The sequence below is a fragment of the Lycium barbarum genome, chromosome 11 (genome assembly GCF_019175385.1).
Source record: "Lycium barbarum isolate Lr01 chromosome 11, ASM1917538v2, whole genome shotgun sequence".
Classification (NCBI taxonomy): domain Eukaryota; kingdom Viridiplantae; phylum Streptophyta; class Magnoliopsida; order Solanales; family Solanaceae; genus Lycium; species Lycium barbarum.
The window spans coordinates 22641512-22662627 of record NC_083347.1 but is presented as its reverse complement, the minus strand read 5'-3'; the positions used below and the strand labels follow the sequence as shown (position 1 = coordinate 22662627).

General features: G+C 34.1%; 1 long non-coding RNA gene and 6 other non-coding genes across 8 annotated transcripts; all 7 read right to left on the bottom strand.

Moving 5' to 3' along the window:
- Positions 1 to 8308: 8308 nt before the first annotated feature.
- On the bottom strand, positions 8309 to 8390 carry LOC132620705 (small nucleolar RNA snoR77Y). Its single transcript, XR_009575138.1, has one exon. It is a non-coding gene; the product is annotated as a small nucleolar RNA snoR77Y (small nucleolar RNA).
- Positions 8391 to 8447: 57 nt separating this feature from the next.
- Positions 8448 to 8605, bottom strand: LOC132620712 (small nucleolar RNA snoR2/U65). The gene has a single exon (XR_009575144.1). It is a non-coding gene; the product is annotated as a small nucleolar RNA snoR2/U65 (small nucleolar RNA).
- A 148-nt stretch (positions 8606 to 8753) lies between these two features.
- Positions 8754 to 8819, bottom strand: LOC132620722 (small nucleolar RNA U49). Its single transcript, XR_009575154.1, has one exon. It is a non-coding gene; the product is annotated as a small nucleolar RNA U49 (small nucleolar RNA).
- Positions 8820 to 10803: 1984 nt separating this feature from the next.
- LOC132618612 (uncharacterized) lies at positions 10804 to 12318 on the bottom strand. Of its 2 annotated transcripts, none has more exons than XR_009574212.1 (2): positions 12141 to 12318; positions 10804 to 11277 (listed from the first exon to the last, which is right to left on the bottom strand). It is a non-coding gene; the product is annotated as an uncharacterized LOC132618612 (long non-coding RNA). The 2 variants fall into 2 exon arrangements; XR_009574211.1 differs by lacking the exon at positions 12141 to 12318 and adding an exon at positions 11743 to 12134.
- Positions 11482 to 11566, bottom strand: LOC132620703 (small nucleolar RNA snoR77Y). The gene has a single exon (XR_009575136.1). It is a non-coding gene; the product is annotated as a small nucleolar RNA snoR77Y (small nucleolar RNA).
- On the bottom strand, positions 11631 to 11788 carry LOC132620716 (small nucleolar RNA snoR2/U65). Its single transcript, XR_009575148.1, has one exon. It is a non-coding gene; the product is annotated as a small nucleolar RNA snoR2/U65 (small nucleolar RNA).
- LOC132620721 (small nucleolar RNA U49) lies at positions 11937 to 12002 on the bottom strand. The gene has a single exon (XR_009575153.1). It is a non-coding gene; the product is annotated as a small nucleolar RNA U49 (small nucleolar RNA).
- Positions 12319 to 21116: the final 8798 nt, after the last annotated feature.

The window sequence follows — 21116 nt, the reverse complement described above, 5'->3', positions numbered from 1 at the left end:
TTAACATTACTACTAATATATAATTATTGTTAGGAATTGTTACTTTATTAATACCTCGTACATTGTTACTTACTCATTACGTATTAATCATAAGATATAACCTTATTTGTATTTTCTTAAATTACACCTTATTAATGCTAGTGACTAAATTATTATTATCACATATATATATGGTATTATGTTAATACAAAGAAGCTTAAAGAATGAATTAGAATAGGAAAAGAGACCATTAATCCAACCCAATCAGCCCACAAAACTCTTTTATTTCAGACCAGCCCAATTGGCCCATTTTCGCCCAAAAATACAGCAGCCCACCTCATATCTCTTAGACAAAGCTAGGGTTTTCCTCTACCCTCAAAGTGGCACCTCCTTCCACTTTTGGCCAAGAAACATTTCTCTCTATCCATGGCAGAAGATTGCCCCTCCAATTTAGAGTAAGTTTCTGACCTTTTCACCTTTTCTCTCCTCTCCTATTTATTACAAGATTCAGTCAAAATATACAAGAAGCCAAGAATTCTTTTCAAAAAATCTGATTTTGTTGAAGCATAAGAGATCCATTCACAGGCCTAATTCAAACGGCTATTCATTTCAAAATCCCGCCTAAAATACCACTTCACAAACCCTAACCTTTTCCTATAAATACATCTCTAACTCTCAGCTGAAACCACCTTTTTGACACTCAAGTTTTACCATAGTTTCAATATCAATACTATTGCTTTAACGAGCTCAGTCTCCATTCAACTCCTTGAAAATACTCTCATCATCTTCCAAAACTTTCTTTTCTTTCTTGGTGAAATTTAGCCACGAAAAAGGTATTCAAATTCATCCCACTCTAGTTTTGAATCTGTTCATAATGAGAGAGTAGGTTCGAGGCCCCGACGTCCCAGTTCACTGCACCCACAAAAGAGTTTCACTTTGAGACTCAACGACGCCGCTACCACATGGAGTCCGCACATCGTCGATCAATTCTAGCTTTACATTACTTAAAAGCGAACCACGAAAAATTAAATCTTTCTGTTGGGAGCCGATTTTGGCTGTTGATTATTTTTGTTGTTGTTTGTTTACTTGTTTGGGGTTGACTAATATTTTATCTTAGTTGTGTGAATATCGTAAAATGCTTAACTGTTGTATTTTAACCAAGTCTCATTCTATCCATTTTAGGAGGTCTTCAATTAAGTGGAGTTTAATTGTTCCTCTTGGAGCTTTGGTACTTTTTCAAATTAGGAAGTAAAGATTATGCTCTCCAAGTACCAAAAATCGAGACACGAAATTTAGCTTATTCTGAGTATGAAAACGCAGACTGATTTTAAAAGATAAACTTTAGACCTTTGCTCCTTTCCAACGTTTGAAACGTGTATTTGTTTGAGGCAACCTTTTCATAATTTATTTTGTTCTATTAGTTTTGTTATAAGTCTTTACACTCCGCTAATTGCTACCATAGCTAAATTGACATTAACAAACATTTTCTCTACACTTGATACAGTTAACTACCTTCTTCCAAATACTTGGACCTTACTTATATTTTACACTTATACTTAGCCTTTTAATTACCTCTACGTCCGGCCGGTTAATCATCTTTTACGGATCTTAAAGGGTGCTTAATACCTTCCTTTTAGATTAATTGAACCCTTACCTAGAAACTTGAAGTTTCGTAGACTTTAAAATGGAGTTAACTTTAGACAATTACTTTAATAAACTTTACATGTCCTAATTCACCATAAATAATTAGGTGACGACTCTTTAACTTTAATTAATCTCCGAAGTACTGGAATGTTGTAAACCATTTTGACCCTGGTTAAAATGGGATATAACAACTCTCTTTCAACTATTACCACCATGGGTTCATTAAGGGAAAAGGGGGAATTTAACATGATTATGGTTTAAGGAAGAATGAAGAAATAAGTAAGAATTACCTCCAAGATTGTCCTCCAAATAACCTTAAGAGCAGTCTTCAAGCTCAAATATCAAAATGGGATAAAATGAGGGTCTAGGGCTTTTTAACACTTCATTAATATAATTAAATGCCCGTCACACGCTGTAGCGGTACTGGGACCGCTCCAGCGGCCAAGCCTCAATGGCTAGGACGGCTTCAGCGGCAGGGCTACCGCTCCAGCGGTGCCGCTGCTGCCGCCAAAGCGGGCACCATACACCAGAAACTTAGCCCAAATTTTCAACTTTTAATCTGATTTTCTGACTAATTCCCGAGGCCATATGCTCACATTCCAGACACATAGTACCACATAAAAACGCGCCACAAACGCGGCTGTGGCCTCGGAATTCCCAATGGAGGTCTCGTTGACCAAGTCAACTCCCGGTGCATTAATACCAAATTTTCATCCCATGTCCCAAAATGCACCCAAATGCATTGGGAATCGAAGCAAACACACACACAAGATCTAAACGACCATCCAGACCTCTCGGAATCGACGAAATTCCGAAAAAGGTTTGTTTGCCCAAAAGTCAACTTTGGGCCAATCATTTTTCACTTTAAACCTATTTTTTCACAAAAGTTGTCCGAATCCCGTCTAGACATCTCAGGAAGGGTGTCAACGGTCCGCTCGGTCAAAAGTGAGCTAATAAATGTTCGGAGACGGGCGAAACGCCGAAGAGACTAAAACAACCAAACAGGTCATTACAAACATGTAGTCAACTCTATGGTTGACTTTAAATGAGACATTGAATTGTCTCAATTTACTAATTAGATAGAATTTAGAAGGAATTAGTAAGTTTAGATCTTATCCAATCAATATAAACAAAAATAGTGAATTTAACATGAATTGCTTCAATTAGTTAAGTATTAAATAGAATTGAGTAACAGTTAGCAAGTTTAGATCTAATTCAATCAGTTTATCTAAGTATTAGTTAAGATTTAGTAAAAGGTCTGTTAAGTGTTGCTTCAATTTCATCAAATTTTATATAAATATGTGAATGTAACTATGATAACAATATTTTGCATTGAATTTCCTATTAAATATTGAAAAGTCATTTCTTTTACCATTTTGCTCTATTCAAAAGATAATACTTAGCCAAATTGAAGGAATTAGAATTAAACTTGTTAATTTAACATATTTTGATTCCATTAAATTCATTTTCTTAAAATAGTGGATTTAATAAGTAGTCAACACTATGATTGCCTTTGATTGAAACGAATCAATATTTTGCATTGAATTTCGTATTAAAAAGTCATTTATATTACCAATTTTTTCGATATATCCAAAAAATTACATTGTAAAAAAAATAATGGAATGGGGCTTTGTGTATTGTTTATCACATATTTATATGGTATAAATTGAAGTATTATATTTTATTGGACAAATTTATTTTGTGGGCTGATTGTTGTGAACATAAAGATGCATTGGGCTGCTCAAAGAAATTGGGCCTAAACAACCACAACACAAATATTCAGCAGAGGATAAATGTAGTCCAATATCAAAGTAAAAGAAAAAATGAAAACAAATGATTTTCACTATCTGCGCGCACCTAGACTCGAACTCGGACCTAAGGGTTCTAAACGTGAACCTTGACCAATTTTGCTGCAGTATAATCATTTCTTGGACGAATATTTATTTAGCTGCCTTTTTTAATAGAACAAAATGGTAAAAATAAATGACTTTTCAATAGTTAATAGGAATAATGAGTTGACACTGCATTTAAAGTATTAGATATGTTAACGTGTTATCGACAAACAAATGAGTATGTGATATGACATTTCATTCAAAGTCTTAGTGTTTTCTCAATCAAATCGCAAAATGAAATGAGTTTTGGTGTTCAAAAGGATTAAAATACATTGGTACTTGATTTGTTTAAGTTTGGTGATCATAAGTGAAAGAAAAAATGAAAAAAAAATTAGACTAAATGCGCGCACCTATACTCGAACTCGGGACTTAAGGGTTCTAAACGTGGACCTTGACCAATTTCACTGCAAAAGCATTCGACATTTCTTGGAACTGAAATTTAGTTAGCTGCATTTTTTAATAGAGCAAAATGATAAAATAAATGACTTTTCAATATTTAATAGGAAATTCAATGCAAAATATTGGTTTGTTGCATTCTCATAATCAAATTGGCAGCATTTCATGATATTCATGCTCAGTTTGGATTTTTTATGTTACAAACTTGTTTGCGCTATGATCGGTAATGATTCCCCTTGTTGTTTTACATTACTGATCAGTAATTGGGAGCTCATTTATAATAAGGTTATAACTAATTTTAGTTCATAGTTACTTCGACACTAAAAGTGACTTGATTTGTTATGTTAATAAGTAATAATTTGACACTGCATTCACAAGAAATAGCAACATGGAGTTCAACAAAAAATAATACAAAATTAAACAACATGAACAAAAACAAAATAAAATTAAACAACAGAAATTAATCACTCATTCAAATTATTCCACTCTTCAATATATAACGTCCAATAAAAATCAAATACCGTATGTATATAGTCAATATTTAATACTCTATTTACAGGAAAAAATAAAAACACTTTTAGATACCAAAACAAAAAGGAAAAAGAAGAAAAAAATACACTCTAGGTCAAATACCATATGTATATAGACAATATATAATATCCTATTTACAGGAAAAATAAAAACACTTTCAGTTACTAAAACAAAAATCAAAAGAAGAAGAAAGTACACTCTAGGCCAAATACTGCATGTACACTAATACAACTACTGTTAAAAAAAAAAAGTAGGGCTATTGGTGCACTCCACCTTAAAAAATCAGGAAATATATATTGGGAACATAAACTATGATTAGCCTAAGTGAGAGAGAATCTCAAATTATAATTTTTTTTTCAGGAAGGGCATTGATGTAATAGCACATAATAATAAAATAATAAAGAGCCAAGATTCCCTAAAAAAATCATGTGAAGTTACAATTATATCCCCATTTTGCACAAAAATGGTTGTGCCAAATATAATTTTCCTTTTGGGTATTGTTGTTTCCAGCTCATTCTTTCATTTGCCATTCTTTCCGACCTTTCGAGTCTGACGTTAATTTCAATACAGATATGCTTTAACGAGTCATGTCGATTTTAAGATATGAGTTTTGTTTATTTTAGATTAGATTTTGAAGGTAGTCAATCATGTATATATTTCATTATGACAGTGGCAGGAGACTCGGAGCACTTCCCAGTGATGATGGGGTTACACCAGGGATCCGCTCTTAGCCTATTTCTATTTGCCTTGGTGATGGATGGACTGACGCGGCAAATTCAAGGTGAGATGTTATGGTGTATGTTATTCGCAGATGACATTGTTTTGATTGACGAGACCCAAAGCGGAGTTAACGTTAAGTTGGAGGTTTGGAGACAGACTTTGGAGTCTAAAGGGTTCAGGTTAAGCAGGACCAAGACAAAATACTTAGAGTGCAAGATCAATAACGTGGCGCAGGCAGCTAGCGTGGAAGTAAGGCTTGGAACCCAAGTCATTCAACAGAAAAAGAGTTTTAAATATCTTGGGTCTATTATCTAAGATAATGGAGATATCGATGATGATGTCACACTTCGTATTGGAGTAGGGTGGATGAAATGGGGACTCGCATCCGGAGTCTAGTGCGATAAGAATGTGCCACCGAAACTTAAAAATAAGTTCTATAGAGTGGTGGTTAGACCTACTATGATGTATGGGACGGAGTGTTGGCCAGTCAAGAACTCTCACGTCCAGAAGATGAAAGTTACAGAAATGAGGATGTTGCGATGGATGTGTGGGCATACCAAGAGCGATAGGATAAGGAGTGAAGATATCCGGGCCAAGGTGGGAGTGGCTTCGGTGGAGGATAAGATGCAGGAATCGAAGCTGAGATAGTTCGGACATGCGCAGAGAAGATGTACGGACGCCCCAGTGTGAAGGTGTGAGAGGTTAGCTATGAACGGTTTCAAAAGAGGCAGAGGTAGGCCGAAGAAGTATTGAGAAAAGGTGATTTGACACGACATTGGCACTTGTCCAGCTTACCGAGGACATGACTTTAGATAAGAGATTATGGAGGGCTCAAATTAGGGTAGAAGGTTAATAAGTAATTGACTATTGTCTTGTTTGTCCTTATAGTTGTAGTATTATCCTTGTAGATCCTTGTCTTTCGATTCCCGAAACTATTTGGTTTTGCTTGTACTTCGATTATTTTCAAATTGTTTTAATTTCTACAGTAGTTCACCATGCCTTTTATACTACTTTAAATTGCTTATTCTTGTCGCTAGTACTATTTGAGTGCTTCTTTTTACTATGTTCTTTATCATATTATCTTGTTGCTATTACTGTTTATTACTCATGATGCTTTTTCATCTCTCTTTGAACCGAAAGTCTATCGGAAACAGCCTCTCTATCCGTCAAAAGGTTGAGGTAAGGTTTGCGTACACTCTACCCTCGCAGACATCACTTATGGGTATAGTGGGCATGTTATTATTGTTGATTATACGAGGTTCTCATAGAGATGCTAATGGATATGCGATGTTTGTGGCATTCGATTGTGAAGACTACTTAGTTGAAAATACTAATTTGCAAACTTATCTTTCTTTTTAAATATCAAGCCATTCAGGTGTTGGTTGTTGTAACATCACTTAAAGTATTTAGAAAATTGCTGAGTTTCCATGGCCTCTCATTTGTGATGAGTAGTGTTTTAAAAGGCGGGGCGTTTTACATACGCCTCGACGAGGCGTAAGCCTCATGGGTATTTTATTTTTAGTATTTCTTAAAATAATATAATTACAATAAATATTTTTAAATAGGTAAATTACATTAAAAAACAAAAAAAAAACTGTAAATAAATGAAATGCAAAACAATTCTAACATTTTAACTTTCAAACGCGGAAAAAAACACAATTTTCTTAAAACACTATTACTATCATACTATTTCTTTTATCTCCCTATAAGCAAATAATCAATAAAATTTATCAATATTACAATTAAAACATAACTTCTTCATGAACAAAAAATAAAATTATATGATAATTATGATACATAGAACTTATGACCAATGACAAATAAAAATGTACAATTCCGCTATGAGTTACACTCAATCTTCTATTTCTATAGATGAAAAACTATTAAATATCATTATTTTGTTAAACAATTATGAAGGTAAATGATTTTAATTAAGGAATTTAACATATAATTTGTGTAAGAACTGCAAGGCGAGCCCTGGGCGTTAGGCGTGTTTAGAACGTACGGTTAGGCACTTAGGGCGTAAGCCTCATAGGAACTAAGCCCCGCACGTTAGCCCCAGAGCATTTTGCCACTGCCCTACCCTGAGCCAAACCTCGAGACAAGTCCTGACACTGCCTTTTAAAACAATGATGATGACTTGAGCATGACCAAGAATAGTGTTCAAATCAGACATCATTGCCACTTCATTTGCACGTTGAATTTCAGATTCATGTTTTGAAAATTTTAATTATTACAATGTTGATCTTGTATCTACGTATGTTGTCTTGCTAAATAACACAATTTTCTCTGTTAATAAAATTGAAATAATTTAGTCAAAATGCATATTCTTTGTTTTTCTTAAGGAATATGAAAAATGGATGAACACTTAATTTGAACCGAAAAGAATAGATTGTTTGCCCAAACTTCTAAAAAGCTAGAAGAATTCTTCTAAATGAATATTTTAGAGAATTAAAGTGTTTGACTAAGCTTTTACCAAAAATATATTGATTTTTCAATAGAGGCAGAAGATATCTTTCTGAAATTGAGAAATACAGTAGCTTTTACTCACACTTTAAAGCCTTGAACACAATATGCTATTCCCCAAAAAATACTGTTAAAAATTCTTCTACCAAAATAAAAATCAAAATAACCAGCTACTTTATGTTTGCCATTACTGCGTTTTTCATTTCCAAACATTTTCAATTATTTTAAACCAAATTTGATTGTCAATCCTTTCAACAGTGATTCAGAATCATGTTTTCAGAAATTTGGTCATTGATATGTTGCCATATTAGTATGGATTGATGACTTATTTCGAATCAACCTAACCTTCTCAAATCATTAAGTACTCAAATCTTTTACTACATTCTACAAGCAGACTATTGAATTCACCCACAATCTCGATCTGATGAAAAACTCAATTGCTGTTGTTATTGGACTAAAAACTAGATAATAAATCAGTTCTTTGCCCAATAACAATAGCAGCTAAGTTTTTTTAAGCTGTTGGTATAAAGCAACATAGTATAAAAAAACACTTGTAGTACTGGCCAACTATAACTAATTTTTTTTTCAGAAAAAAGAAATAAGACGCTCCAAAAATGATTTAATGGGAAATAATACACTACTGTAATAACAAAAGAGGTGAAATGAAAAGTAGTAATATAACGAAGCCTCAGACAGCCGAATTGACATCAATGCAAATGTTCAGACGGTAATTCCAAATATTTAAAAACACCTCATTGGCTTCATTACTCACAAAATTAAAATAGTACTTTTTAAGAAAATAAATTTGGAAGATAATAAAAATGTAATCGCACGAAACGGCTCCGTGTAGGAATTGAAAAATCCATACACAGATTCCTATCAAAATGCGAAATGTTAAATTAATAACTTATTATTGGTCCAATCATAGCACCTTCGGTCATTGCTTATTTTTGCTACCGTCGACGTGGCATCGGACCCAATAAATTAAAACATTGAAAAAACCTCAGAGACCCGTTACAAATCACACACACAGCGGCGGAGCAGAATACCACGAAATCCCGACCGTCGAACAGAAACGGGAAGGAAACTGATCAACGGTGGATGGGAGATGAGAGTGGAAACTGCTTCGCCGGTGTTGTTTAAAAGTGTCATACGGCACTTCCTATTCCTGGGATGTCTTCCTCATTGGTGCTAAATAGTTAATACAAATCCAAAACACAAAAAGCAGTAACAAATAATCAATAATACTATACCACAACATCAAATCGAAGGACGAACAAAAGGAGCAATGGATGATTGAGAGTGCAGAGGTGAATATCAGTTTAAATAGACAAGTACAGGTGTGTATGTGTCTCTTCCTGTGTGAAACCCTAATTCTGAGAAGCCGCACGCTTTTGGGCCTCCATCTTTTTGTGGGCATTGGCTTGCGAAGGTCTAAGGAGCCTTGAAACAAGAGAATTACCATGATTGTCCCTGTCTTAATTGTTGCCCCTCAAATTGCTTATTCTTTAAATTTTGTCATTTACCATTTTAAGTAATAAAAAAGTGGTCGAAAATATTTCTGATATTCTCGATTCAAACTCCAGCAGAGTTTAAAAAAAAAAATATAAGGCAAGATTTCATAAAAATTATGCTTTTCGGGCATAGTTCTGTATGATAATTTAATTTCTACAAAATTATGCCGAGTTTCTATGTAACTCTACTCAAATAGACATAGTTTCTATGAATCTTGCCTTGCAATTTTTTTATTTTTTTTACTCTATCAGAATTCAAACCCTAAATCTCTGATTTCGTAGACCAGCTAATAGGAATACTTTGACCCACATATTTTCATAAAATGAGCAGTAGGGACAAAAATTAAAGACCACCGATTTGAGGGGCATTAATTAAAGACCAAATTCAATGGTTAGATCAACAAGAATCGTCAAAATAACAAAGCTGGACACACAAAATTTTTAGCAAAGACAAACTCTCTATTTCTCTCACTTGGTTGCCTCCTTTCTTTTCTCCTTTGTTGGGACCAACCCTAAAAATCAAACCACTCAAGTCTATGTATATGTGGGTAAAAATGATATGTGGGCTAGGATCAAAGGGTGTTTTATTATCCACATAAGAATGGAAAAGGTCCAAAAACCTAACAATTCTCCGCCTTCTGACTATATGGCTAGGTTGATGCTTGTTAACACAAGTGGTGAACCGATAACCATTTATTTAATTACAATTATACCCTTCCATATACCCTATAACCTTTCACATATAATTTGTGGAGTCCAGCCCAGTGAATTCATTCCATTATTACCCTTCCATATATAATTACTTAGTAAATCCTAAGTCAATTTATTTCACATTGATGAAGTTAGCTGCAAGGTTTTACAAGAACTTAGCCCGAATGTCAAAGCTTCTAATTGCTTCCAAAGGTGTGAAACAAACTTTACCAAGCATCAAGTACCAAATGCTTGTGGAAATAACTTGCAGGCAGCTAACAGCTCCTCTCTACAATTTTGTGCCACTGATGCAACGAGTAAAGAGAGCAAAAATGAGGAGAGTTGTTGAGGACTATGATGAAGAATCATAAAAAAGACAACATTATCAAATTGGAAAGCTATCAGCATTGGTTTGGGAACTAGGATTCATGTAAATATGAAGAATAAATATGAAGAAAAGGTTTCAAGTTTTTAACGTCTTGGAAATGCCAGCCAGCTTTCAATTTTAAACTCCATTTATAGCTAACTGTTGCAAGCATGTTGCAAGCACTTTCTTTTGTAGCTGCTTTATTCATTTTGCATCTCGTTAATTCATTTTTTATTCTGCTTCATTTTTTATTCTGCTTTGAAGATGGGTTCTTTATTCTTGAATATTTTTTGTGTGATATCGTAACGATTAAACCGATAACCGAACCGACAACAATAAAAAACCGATTAACTAATAACGCATTAATCAATATCTTAATGGGTTTTTAACAATTTAACATGTCTACAAACCGATAACCGATAAGTTTAACCAATAACTTTCAAACTCGAACCGAGCCCTACCCGACTATGTGAAGGAGACCGCCATCCCGGCGATCGAGCAACAATCCTCAAACTTCCCTCTAGCCAAAGATTTAGTCATCATGTCGGATCCATAATCATCCGCGTGAATCTTCTCAAGTTCAAGCAACTTAGAATCCAACACATCACGAATCCAATTGTATATCACATCAATATGTTTTAACCTACCATGAAATGTAGAGTTCTTGCCAAACTAGAAGTGCCACAAAGATATTTCATAATCCACTTCATAACATTCCAATTCTCTCTTTCTGGATTAGAAAGAAAACAGCTAACAATACCAACAACATGAATAATAATTGATCTTGTACAAATCATCGTATACAGCATACTGCCAATGGCTGAAGCATAAGGAACTTCCTTCGTACCTTCCTTCTCATCATCACCGGAAGGACATTGCTTCGTGCTTAATTTGAAGTGCATAGCAAAAGGTGTCCTGACAAACTTAGCTCCATCCATGTTGAACCTTCAAAGTACGTTCTGAACGTACTTTTCTTGTAATAACCACAGCTTCTTGGCCTTTCTATCACGAACAATCTGTTGGTCCCAAATCTTTCATAGCAAAAGACTTATTCAACTCTTGCTTCAATTTCTGAATTCTGCAAGCATTATGACCAACAACAAGCATGTCATCAACATAAGTCACCATCAAAGAATTTTTGCACAAAAGCACAATGAACTGGCCACCTATAATTGAACCTTTTTTTTTCAAAAAAATGAAATACTAATACAATTAGCCACTCCAAGAATGATTTGATTGAAAATTCAAACTGATAATAAAAGAGGTGATATGGAAAGTAATAAGGAAGCCTCAGATACAGCCGAATTGACATCAATGTAAGTGTTCAGACGGTAATTCCAAAATATTCAATAAATCAGCATTGGCTTCATTACTCACAAAAAAGCTTTTTGGTTTTTATAAGAAAAAATAATAATTAGAAGAGATAATAAAAATTGTAATCGCACGAAACGGCTCCGTATAGGAATTGAAAGATCCATACACAGATTCCTATCAAAATGCGAAATGTTAAATTAATAACTTATTATTGGTCCAATCATAGCACCTTCGGTCATTGCTTATTTTTGCTACCGTCGACGTGGCATCGGACCCAATAAATTAAAACATTGAAAAAACCTCAGAGACCCGTTACAAATCACACACACAGCGGCGGAGCAGAATACCACGAAATCCCGACCGTCGAACAGAAACGGGAAGGAAACTGATCAACGGTGGATGGGAGATGAGAGTGGAAACTGCTTCGCCGGTGTTGTTTAAAAGTGTCATACGGCACTTCCTATTCCTGGGATGTCTTCCTCATTGGTGCTAAATAGTTAATACAAATTCAAAAACATGAAAAAGCAGTAACAAAGAGTAATAAAAAATTCTAAACAATAAACACCAAATCTAAGGACTAATACAAGGGGCGGTGAATGAATGAGAGTGGAGAGGTGAATATATCACTTTAAATAGACAAAGTACAGGTGTGTATGTGCGTCTGCGCCTGTGAGAAACCCTAATTCTTAAAGCCGGACGTGTTTGGGCCTCGGATCTTTTTGCGGGCATTGGCTTGCGAAGGTCTAAATCCCGTTTGCTCACGACAATTATTCACTTTTTCTCTAAAAAAAATTAAAATTTTTATTTGAAAATCAGCGTTCCACCATAAATTTTTTAAATACCATTTGAAGTTATATTTGGAATTTGGAAGCACCTAAAACACTTTTCTCACTTTCAGGATATTTAGTAGACTTTTTGCCTTGAAAATCAAATATTTTTTTACTTTATTTGGAATTTTGAAGTTGGTGTTGTGTTTGGTTATATATTTGCAAAAAATATTTGATTGTTTGAATGTATTGAAAGTGAAAAAAGTGAAAACAAGATTTTTGGTATTTTTCACATCCCTGAAATTTTCATGGTCAAACGTTGATTTTCAAATAAAGTGAAATAATTTTCCGAAAAAAGTGAAATTCTCAAACCCTCGGGGGTTGGCCCGATGGCAATTGACTTGAGCCTTGGGGTGCTCCCTTTCAAGGTCTCAAGTTCGAAACCCACTGGGTGCAAACAATTTCTGAGGACCATCGGACTGGGTAAAACCTGAATTAACCGTGGTGCACTTGCGGGAAACTCCTTGCCGAGGGCCTGTGCACCCCCGGGATTAGTCGGGGCTCTAAGAGATCCGGACACCCGGTGCTTAATAAAAAAAAAAAGTGAAATTCTCATGGCCAAACGGAAACAACCAAATATTCTTTGCAAAAACTATAACCAAACTCAACTTTATCTTCGAACTTCAAAAATTTCAAATTAAGTAAAAATTGAATATTTGGTTTCTATGCCCAAAGACCTACTTAATTGGATTAGCACTCCATTAATTTCATTTAAAAATAATAATTGTACTCTTTATTACAAGAAAAATTTAGTTGGCAGTGTCTCTTTAGTTATTTAATTCATAGAAAAATTTAGTGGCGGAATCTCTTTAGTTATTTAATTCATGGTCAGGAAACCTAATCTTTTTTTAATTATTAAGATGAAATTTAAAGCCATAAATCTTTACTACTTATGTGACACTTTTCGTTTTTTCAGAATCAATTTGACCAAACTTTGAAGCTAAATTGGATCAGATTAACTCAACATTTTAAGATTAAAATTTATATATTTGAAAACTAAATGAAAAGTACATGATCAAATATTATATTTTTTAGTGCTAAAAAAATAAAATACAAAACTCTAAAATTGTGGACTCCGACAGATCACCCGCAATGGCAAAGCATCATTTGCAATACGCAAATTCCTTGATTTACTTCGAAGATCCAAATTTCACTTTGTTACAACTAGTTAGCAGACCGCATCTACATTTCACAAACCTCATCTAGATTGCCCACTCAATTTACTAGCTTTCTGTTTATAATTGCGGCTCCTCTTCGCTGCTTTGCTGTTGGCAAAAGACATATCCGATTTCACGTATTCTTCGCTAATTCACCTTTTTCACTTCTGGCAATTTTTTATACTTTACTCTGCATTTCCTAGAAAACACCAAAAACGTAAGAAATGATCCAAAAACATACTTAATATAGTACAAAAGCTTACGAGAAGGGTGTGTAAACTACTACAAATTCACAACTCATCACCTGGTAAATTGTTCAACCCAATTTTCGTGCTAAATTAAAGTGAGACTCTATCGACTGCACCGTTATCCTTCAATAAAAATAGGCATAATACATAAACAGACCCTCAAACTTGGTCTCAGCTAGCAAGTACGCCCTCCAACTTTGGGTATGCACAAGTAGGCACTTCAACTTGTATAAAGTTAAACACATACACACAAATGCTGATGTGGCACTGACATGGCACATAAATTTTGGAGGGGCCACGTCAGTGCTATATCAACATTTGTGTTTACGTGTCCAACTTTATACAAGTTAAGGTGTCTACTTGTGCACACCCAAAGTTGAAGGGCATATTTGTCATCTGAGGTCAAATTTGAGAGTATGTTTATGTATTATGCCACAAAAATACCATTACCTTATGTACAAAGCTCAAATGACGAACCGTTTGTGAAATTGAAACTTAAACTCTAAGATCTTTAATTTGATATATAGTATACCTCATAGATTCTTATATATTGATAGTTATATTAGTTCAAAGTTAGGCCTTGTGCACATATTTGAATTTTGTCTGAAGTATACTATCCAAGCTTGCTTTTATATATATATATATATATATATATATATACTATCCAACTTGGTTTGGCCTAAGTACTTTCTAGACCCTAAACACGTGCAATACACCTCGAGCGCTTATCAAATGTCCATGTGATATCCTCTGTATTATTAGCCCCGTTCATAAGCCCGTCAACCGATTTCCGTTAACCGGTTAAAACAGGTAACCGGACCGGTAAAACCGGAACCGAAACCGGAACCGGTTGAACCGATTAACCGATTCCGGTTAACCATTTAATAAATACTGGTCCGGTTTCATTTTTTTAGAACCGGAACTGGACCGATTAAACCGGTAAAACCGGTCGAATTAAAAAAAAACAATTAATATATATATATATATAACTTATAACTATATATAGTATACATATAACTTAAACACACACACACACATATACATATATATATATATATATATATATATAAGTTATATAACCTAAGTATATTGATATATATAAGTATATTCTTAGTATATTTTAGGTATATGTAGTATAACTTAAGCATATAACTTACTATATATATATATACGAATTTATAAACTTAGAAAAAAATTAAGCTATAAATAGCTTAAGTTATAATATATAAGTTATAAGTATACATATAACTTAAACATCTATATATATAAGTTATATAACCTAAGTATATTGATATATATAAGTATATTCTTAGTATATTTTAGGTATATGTAGTATAACTTAAGCATATAACTTAATATATATATATATATATATATATATATATATATATACATATATACGAATTTATTAGAAAAATATTAAGCTATAAATAACTTTAGTTATAATATATAAGTTATAAGTATACATATAACTTAAACATATATATATATATATATATATTAAAAAATTAAGCTATAAATAACTTTAGTTATAATATATAAGTTATAAGTATACATATAACTTAAACATATATATATATATATATATATATATATATATATATATATATATATATATATATACACACGTATATGCTGTATTGCTGACTTGTTGTTAGTCAGTAAATATATAAACTTTATTTATAAACTTATATAACATATGTAAATATACCTACAATATACTAATAAATACTATAATATATATATATATATATACTATACAAAAAATAAAAAATAAAAAATAAAAAATAAAAGAGGTTTTGGACATGTTAGAACCAGACCGGTCCGGTTTAGATTTTTTAACCGGTGGCCGGTTCTAATTTTTTAACCGGAAACCGGCCGATTTGTTAATCGGTTACTGGTCCGATCCGGTTCGAACCGATTAACAGGTTTGGCCGTTCATATGCAAATTATTTAGTTAGAAGGCGTTGAACTTCTTAGTGCCTCCAAACATTTTAAAATTTAGTGGGTGCTACAGTCAAAAAGTTACAATATAGAAAAAGAATATCATCTCCTTGTATGGTCATGATATTAGAAATGTAGTAATTAATCACCATTACGGTATCGGTTGGTTAGGTATCGATTTAATGATTATCGGTCAGTTATCGAACGGTTTATTGGTCAAAATCAACACCAAGTTAAAAGTTACGTCTGGCCTAAATTAAAAAATGAGAGCTTGATATACCATTGCGATTTGCACCTGCTGGTCCTCTTTAATATGACATGCTCACTGATGAAGAAATGAATTTGAAATGAAAAGTTACATAGTTTTCTGCAATTACAAAGCGCATCAGATAAATGCCATATATTGGTGCATTTGATGCATTATAATAAACTGCAATGAAGCTCTCAATTAAAAGTCTCAACCAAAAACTAGAATGCAAATGGAAGTCTAAAATACAACAAATGATCTAATCATATAGCTGAAGTCCGAAGCATAAGGGTAGAAATGTAAATATAATTAATAATCTTTAATGGGTTAACGATTTATCCGATAAGAAAATTGAGTAATCCACCTCCGCACCGATAAATCGTTAATTACAAATATAATATGTTCATCAACCGTTAATCTGATAACCCGAAACTAATAAGCCAATAACCAATTTTGAGGTTAGGTTATCAGTTACGGTCCGGTTTTGGACAACCTTAGTGTGTTCTGCTATAGTGTGTTGTCCGCTTTCTCAAGTCTAATATCATGAAGCCCCAGATTATTATCAAGTACTGCTCTGGCCCCTTCTTCATATCTATTGTCATCAGGGGCGGATGTACCAAGAGCCCAGGGTGTTCACCCGAACACCCTGAACAAAAAATTACAGTATATATTTAGGGTAAATTTTATGTGTTTATGTACATATATTAATTTTTGAACACCCTGAACATATATTACAGTGTATATTTAGGTTCAATTATTTTTCCGAATACCCTGAGTGAAAATCCTGAATCCGCCACTGATTGTCATCAATCCAGATATCATTACCAGGTACTACACTTGCCCCCTTTTCCTTCTACAAGAATTTTTATACGGTTGTTGAAATCAAATTCAGATTTGTGCCAAAATGGTAGTTTGGTATGTCAGATGTTGTGTGCATAACAATCACATTCTATTGAAGTTGAATAGTAGAAACCCACTGTATCCGCTTGAACACAACAACATTGATTCAATCAGTAGTACTTTGTCCTTCGGCCCACATATAACTTTTTTACTAAGAGCGCTCACATTTCCTATTGTGAAGGACTGACCCCATGCTCCTGGATTACCTATTGCAAAAGCACAATCTCCAAGTGTAATATCTTTAGATTGTGCTAGCGTAACAGGATCTAAAACTCTGCCAGATATTGTATTTTGATGATTGCAATGTCATCCTGTATAGAAACGTCACAATGGTTGCTGTAAACACTTTCCTGAACCATAATCTGACCTCAATTTTTGTGCATCCTCAATGACATGTTGACATTTAATTATGTGTCTGCATTTTTCAGACGAATTCAGGCCCCCGTACCGAGATATGTAAGCCTTCATTGGTAGGCTGGACACTAACGCTGTTCATGTTCGATTTTTCTCAAAGAAGATTCTGCAAACTACAGTAGAAACTCTTTGTGTTGGAAAATCAGAGTAAAAATTATCCGAAAAATTAGATCTTATTCGTAGTGTAGCTGGGTTACGGTAAATGTAAAAATGTTTATAGATTTTGTTTTGTTTATCCTGAAAAATTGATATAAGAGATGAGCATGAATTTGACTTTTTCACTGAAAAAGCCATGGGATTAACGACTGCCACGAAAAATCGATATATTTTTCAACTCGGTTCATGAATTTTCATGCCAAAAAGGAGAGAAGAAAAAAAGAGTAAACAATCACATAAAGAAAAAATAATTGCTTTGGTGTATAATCCACTAGAACATGGATATTGCCACACGACTTTATATCATATGATGTAATTATACTATTTCAACTCCATTTTTATCAGAATGTAGTTACATATAAAGAGAATAATAACATGAAATGGGAAATGTGACCCAGAACTAAACTTTTGAGCTGCTTGAAACAAGGGAAAATACATAAAAATCCCCACAACGTATACTCCGATTAATTATGACGCATCCAACCTTTGCGGGCAACCTATTACCTCCCTGACCTTATTTTTTATGTATTTTTGTACCCTTTTTGGCTGATGTGGCAAAAAAAAATTAATAGTGAGTGAAAGCAGTACAAATAGTTTTTATATTTTAATAAAAATTAATTTATATTTTATCCTCTCACCTACCCCCACCCTTCCTTTCTTCCACATTTCAATTGTTAAAGCTACTAATTGCACTTTATTTTTCTATTTCTTCTTCTTTCTTCTCAACCACCCCTACCGCTGCCGCCGCCACACCGCCACTGCCGCCACCATGATTGAACATAGCCCAGAAAGGAAGAAATTGCACGGTTTGTCCTTCAAATGGCAATTTCTTTAAATGGGTGTCAATGATAATTTCTTCAAATGAGTATCAATGGCAATTTCTTCAAATGGGTGGGGCAAGAGGAGCGGGTTGGGGGGGGGGGGGGGGGCAGCAGAAACACTGGATATATTAGCCCAAAATAACTGGAGTAATTCGTTTCTACATCAATATTGTGATCCAAATCTACAGTGAGATTTTAGCCCAATATGAAAATGGGTCTGACCCATTAAAACATAATGTCATTCCGGTGGAGGAGATATTTTGGGGGAAAAGGGCCTGATTTGCCCCTCTACTTTGAGAAATGATTCATATTTATCCCTCGTTATACTATCATTCCGCTTATACCCCTACCGTTAGAATAGTTGCAATATGTACCCTTATATTTAACCCTTGTCCACTGTGGCCAATGTCGTGAGCCAGGCTTGTCCACTGTGTCCCATTACATTGCCACGTAAGAGGCCATGTCAGCAATCCCAATTAAATGAGTCTTAAAATTAAAAGACCAAATGATGCCTTCTTCTTCACCATTAAAATGCCTTCTTCTTATTATTAAAATGCCTGCTTTGCGCCTTCTCGGGCGCCGCCAACGGAAATAGTTACCGGTTTTAATGCCAGTGTTCTTTATTTCACTGTTGAAGATTAAAGATCCCCGCCACTTTGCTGGAACAAATTTCACTGTTGAAGATTGAAGAATTAAATATCGTCTTTGTTCTTTATCTTTCTAGACTCCATTATCACCCCATAAAAATGAAAAAGAAACTAATTTGACGATGATAATTAAGTTGTTCCCTTTCACCCCAATTAACTCTTTATCTCAAAATCTAGCTGATAAATGCACACATTAACTAACATATCAAGATTCAGATCATAAACAACAAAATTCAATATAATAATATCATTCAATTTACGTCATCGTCTTTTGTACACACCAGAAAAAAAGTAAGCACCAAAACAATAAATTCGTGTCAAAAAGTAGCATCACAAGTTCACAACAAATTAAAAGTAAAAAAGAAAAAGAAAAATCACGCTTTGAAGCACCAAGGGTTGTAACTATGGTGGCCGTGGTTGTGGTGGTGTGTTGTGGTTTCCTTATTAGTCAATTCTTGAACATGTCGAAGACAACATTTTAATGGTGAAGAAGAAGGCATCATTTGGTCTTTTAATTTTAAGACTCATTTAATTGGGATTGCTGACATGGCCTCTTATGTGGCAATGTAATGGGACACAGTGGACAGGCCTGGCCCATGACATTGGCCACAGTGGACAAGGGTTAAATATAGGAGTAAATATTGCAACTATTCTAACGGTGGGGGTATAAGTGGACTGATAGTATAACGAGGGGTAAATATGAACCATTTCCCAAAGTAGAGGGAAAAATCAGGCCCTTTTCCCGATATTTTGGTGTTTGATTTGCCTTCAAATGAATGTGTGTTAATGGAGGAAGAAACTTAGTTAAATGTGTGTGTGTGTGTTAATGGAGGAAAAAATGAGTTGATTGTGTGTTGTTAATGGAGGAAGAAAATGAGTTGAATATGTGTGTGTTAATGGAGGAAGAAAATAGGTTGAATGTGTGTGTTAATGGAGGAAGAAAATAAGTTGAATGTGTGTGTGTTAATGGAGGAAGAAAATGAGTTGAATGTGTGTTGTTAATGGAGGAAAAAAATGGGTTGAATGTGTGTGTGTTAATAGAGGAAGAAAATGGGTTGAATGTGTGTTGTTAATTTTGAAGAAAGTGAGTGGAATGTGTGTGTGTTAATGGAGGAAGAAAGTGGGTTGATGGATTTCTTGAAATGAAGAAAAAGAAGAAGGGTTTAGGGAATGTATGTGTGTTAATGGAGGAAGAAAGTGGGTTGATGGATTTCTTGAAATGAAGAAGAAGAAGAAGGGTTTAGTGATGAAAAAGACAGAATTAATGGTTAATGGTTAATTAGTGTAAATATAATTCATAAAAGAAAAAATAAAAGAAAAATCAAATGAAAAAAAAAAGAAAGGAAAAGTGGCAGTGACGTGGCAGTGACATGGCACCAATGTGGCGGAGAGTGTGCAACACTCTCCACTGTGCAACTGGGCATCAATTTTTTTTTGCCACGTCAGTCAAAAAGGGGTACAAAAATACAGAAAAATAAGGTCAGAGGGGTAATAGGTCGCCCGTAAAGATTGAGTGCATCATAATTAATCCGAGTATACGTTGGGTTGGGGGGGGGGGGGGGGGGGGGGGTTATGTATTTTCCCCTTGAAACAACTATTTCTTTAAAATTTTAGGTATGAAGGGATTACAAATCTTCCTTTCAATTGAATAGCTATCAGCTTTGAGATTTTTGAATGTTTATTCTTTGCTCTATTGTATTACTTACTCATGATCGACGATCAAGATAATGAAACGATGCTTGAAAAACTCATGACCGCTGTACGTGGATAATCAGTGTTTAGAGAAAAGGAGAGAAAAAAAATAGAAAAAGAAAAAGGAAAAGAAAAAAGAAATAAACACATCTACCATTGTTAGGCAAGGGTAATTAGTTTGATGGGTATAAAAGTAAATCGGTAGGCAAGAGTAATTAGTTTGATTTTTTTTGTGGGCAATTATGTAGTCCGAAAATGGTATATATGGGTGGGTCTTTTTAATGGGGTAAGTGTTTTAATTTCCACCAATAAGAAGTTGCCAAGTGAAATTTAAATAAATATTTTTTTAAATTCAATGTTGACCGTTAGCCAAAGGTATAAGGGAGCCAAAAATGTTATCGGAGAAGTATTTTTGGCAAAATAGAAGTGTATTTTTAGACTTTTTCAATAGTCTAAGAGCATTTTTGGCCCTTTCCCGATTATTTTATTGGCAAGATCAACGAAATTTTCACCATTTAATTCTTATCTTCTTCTCTAACTCTTCTGCAAA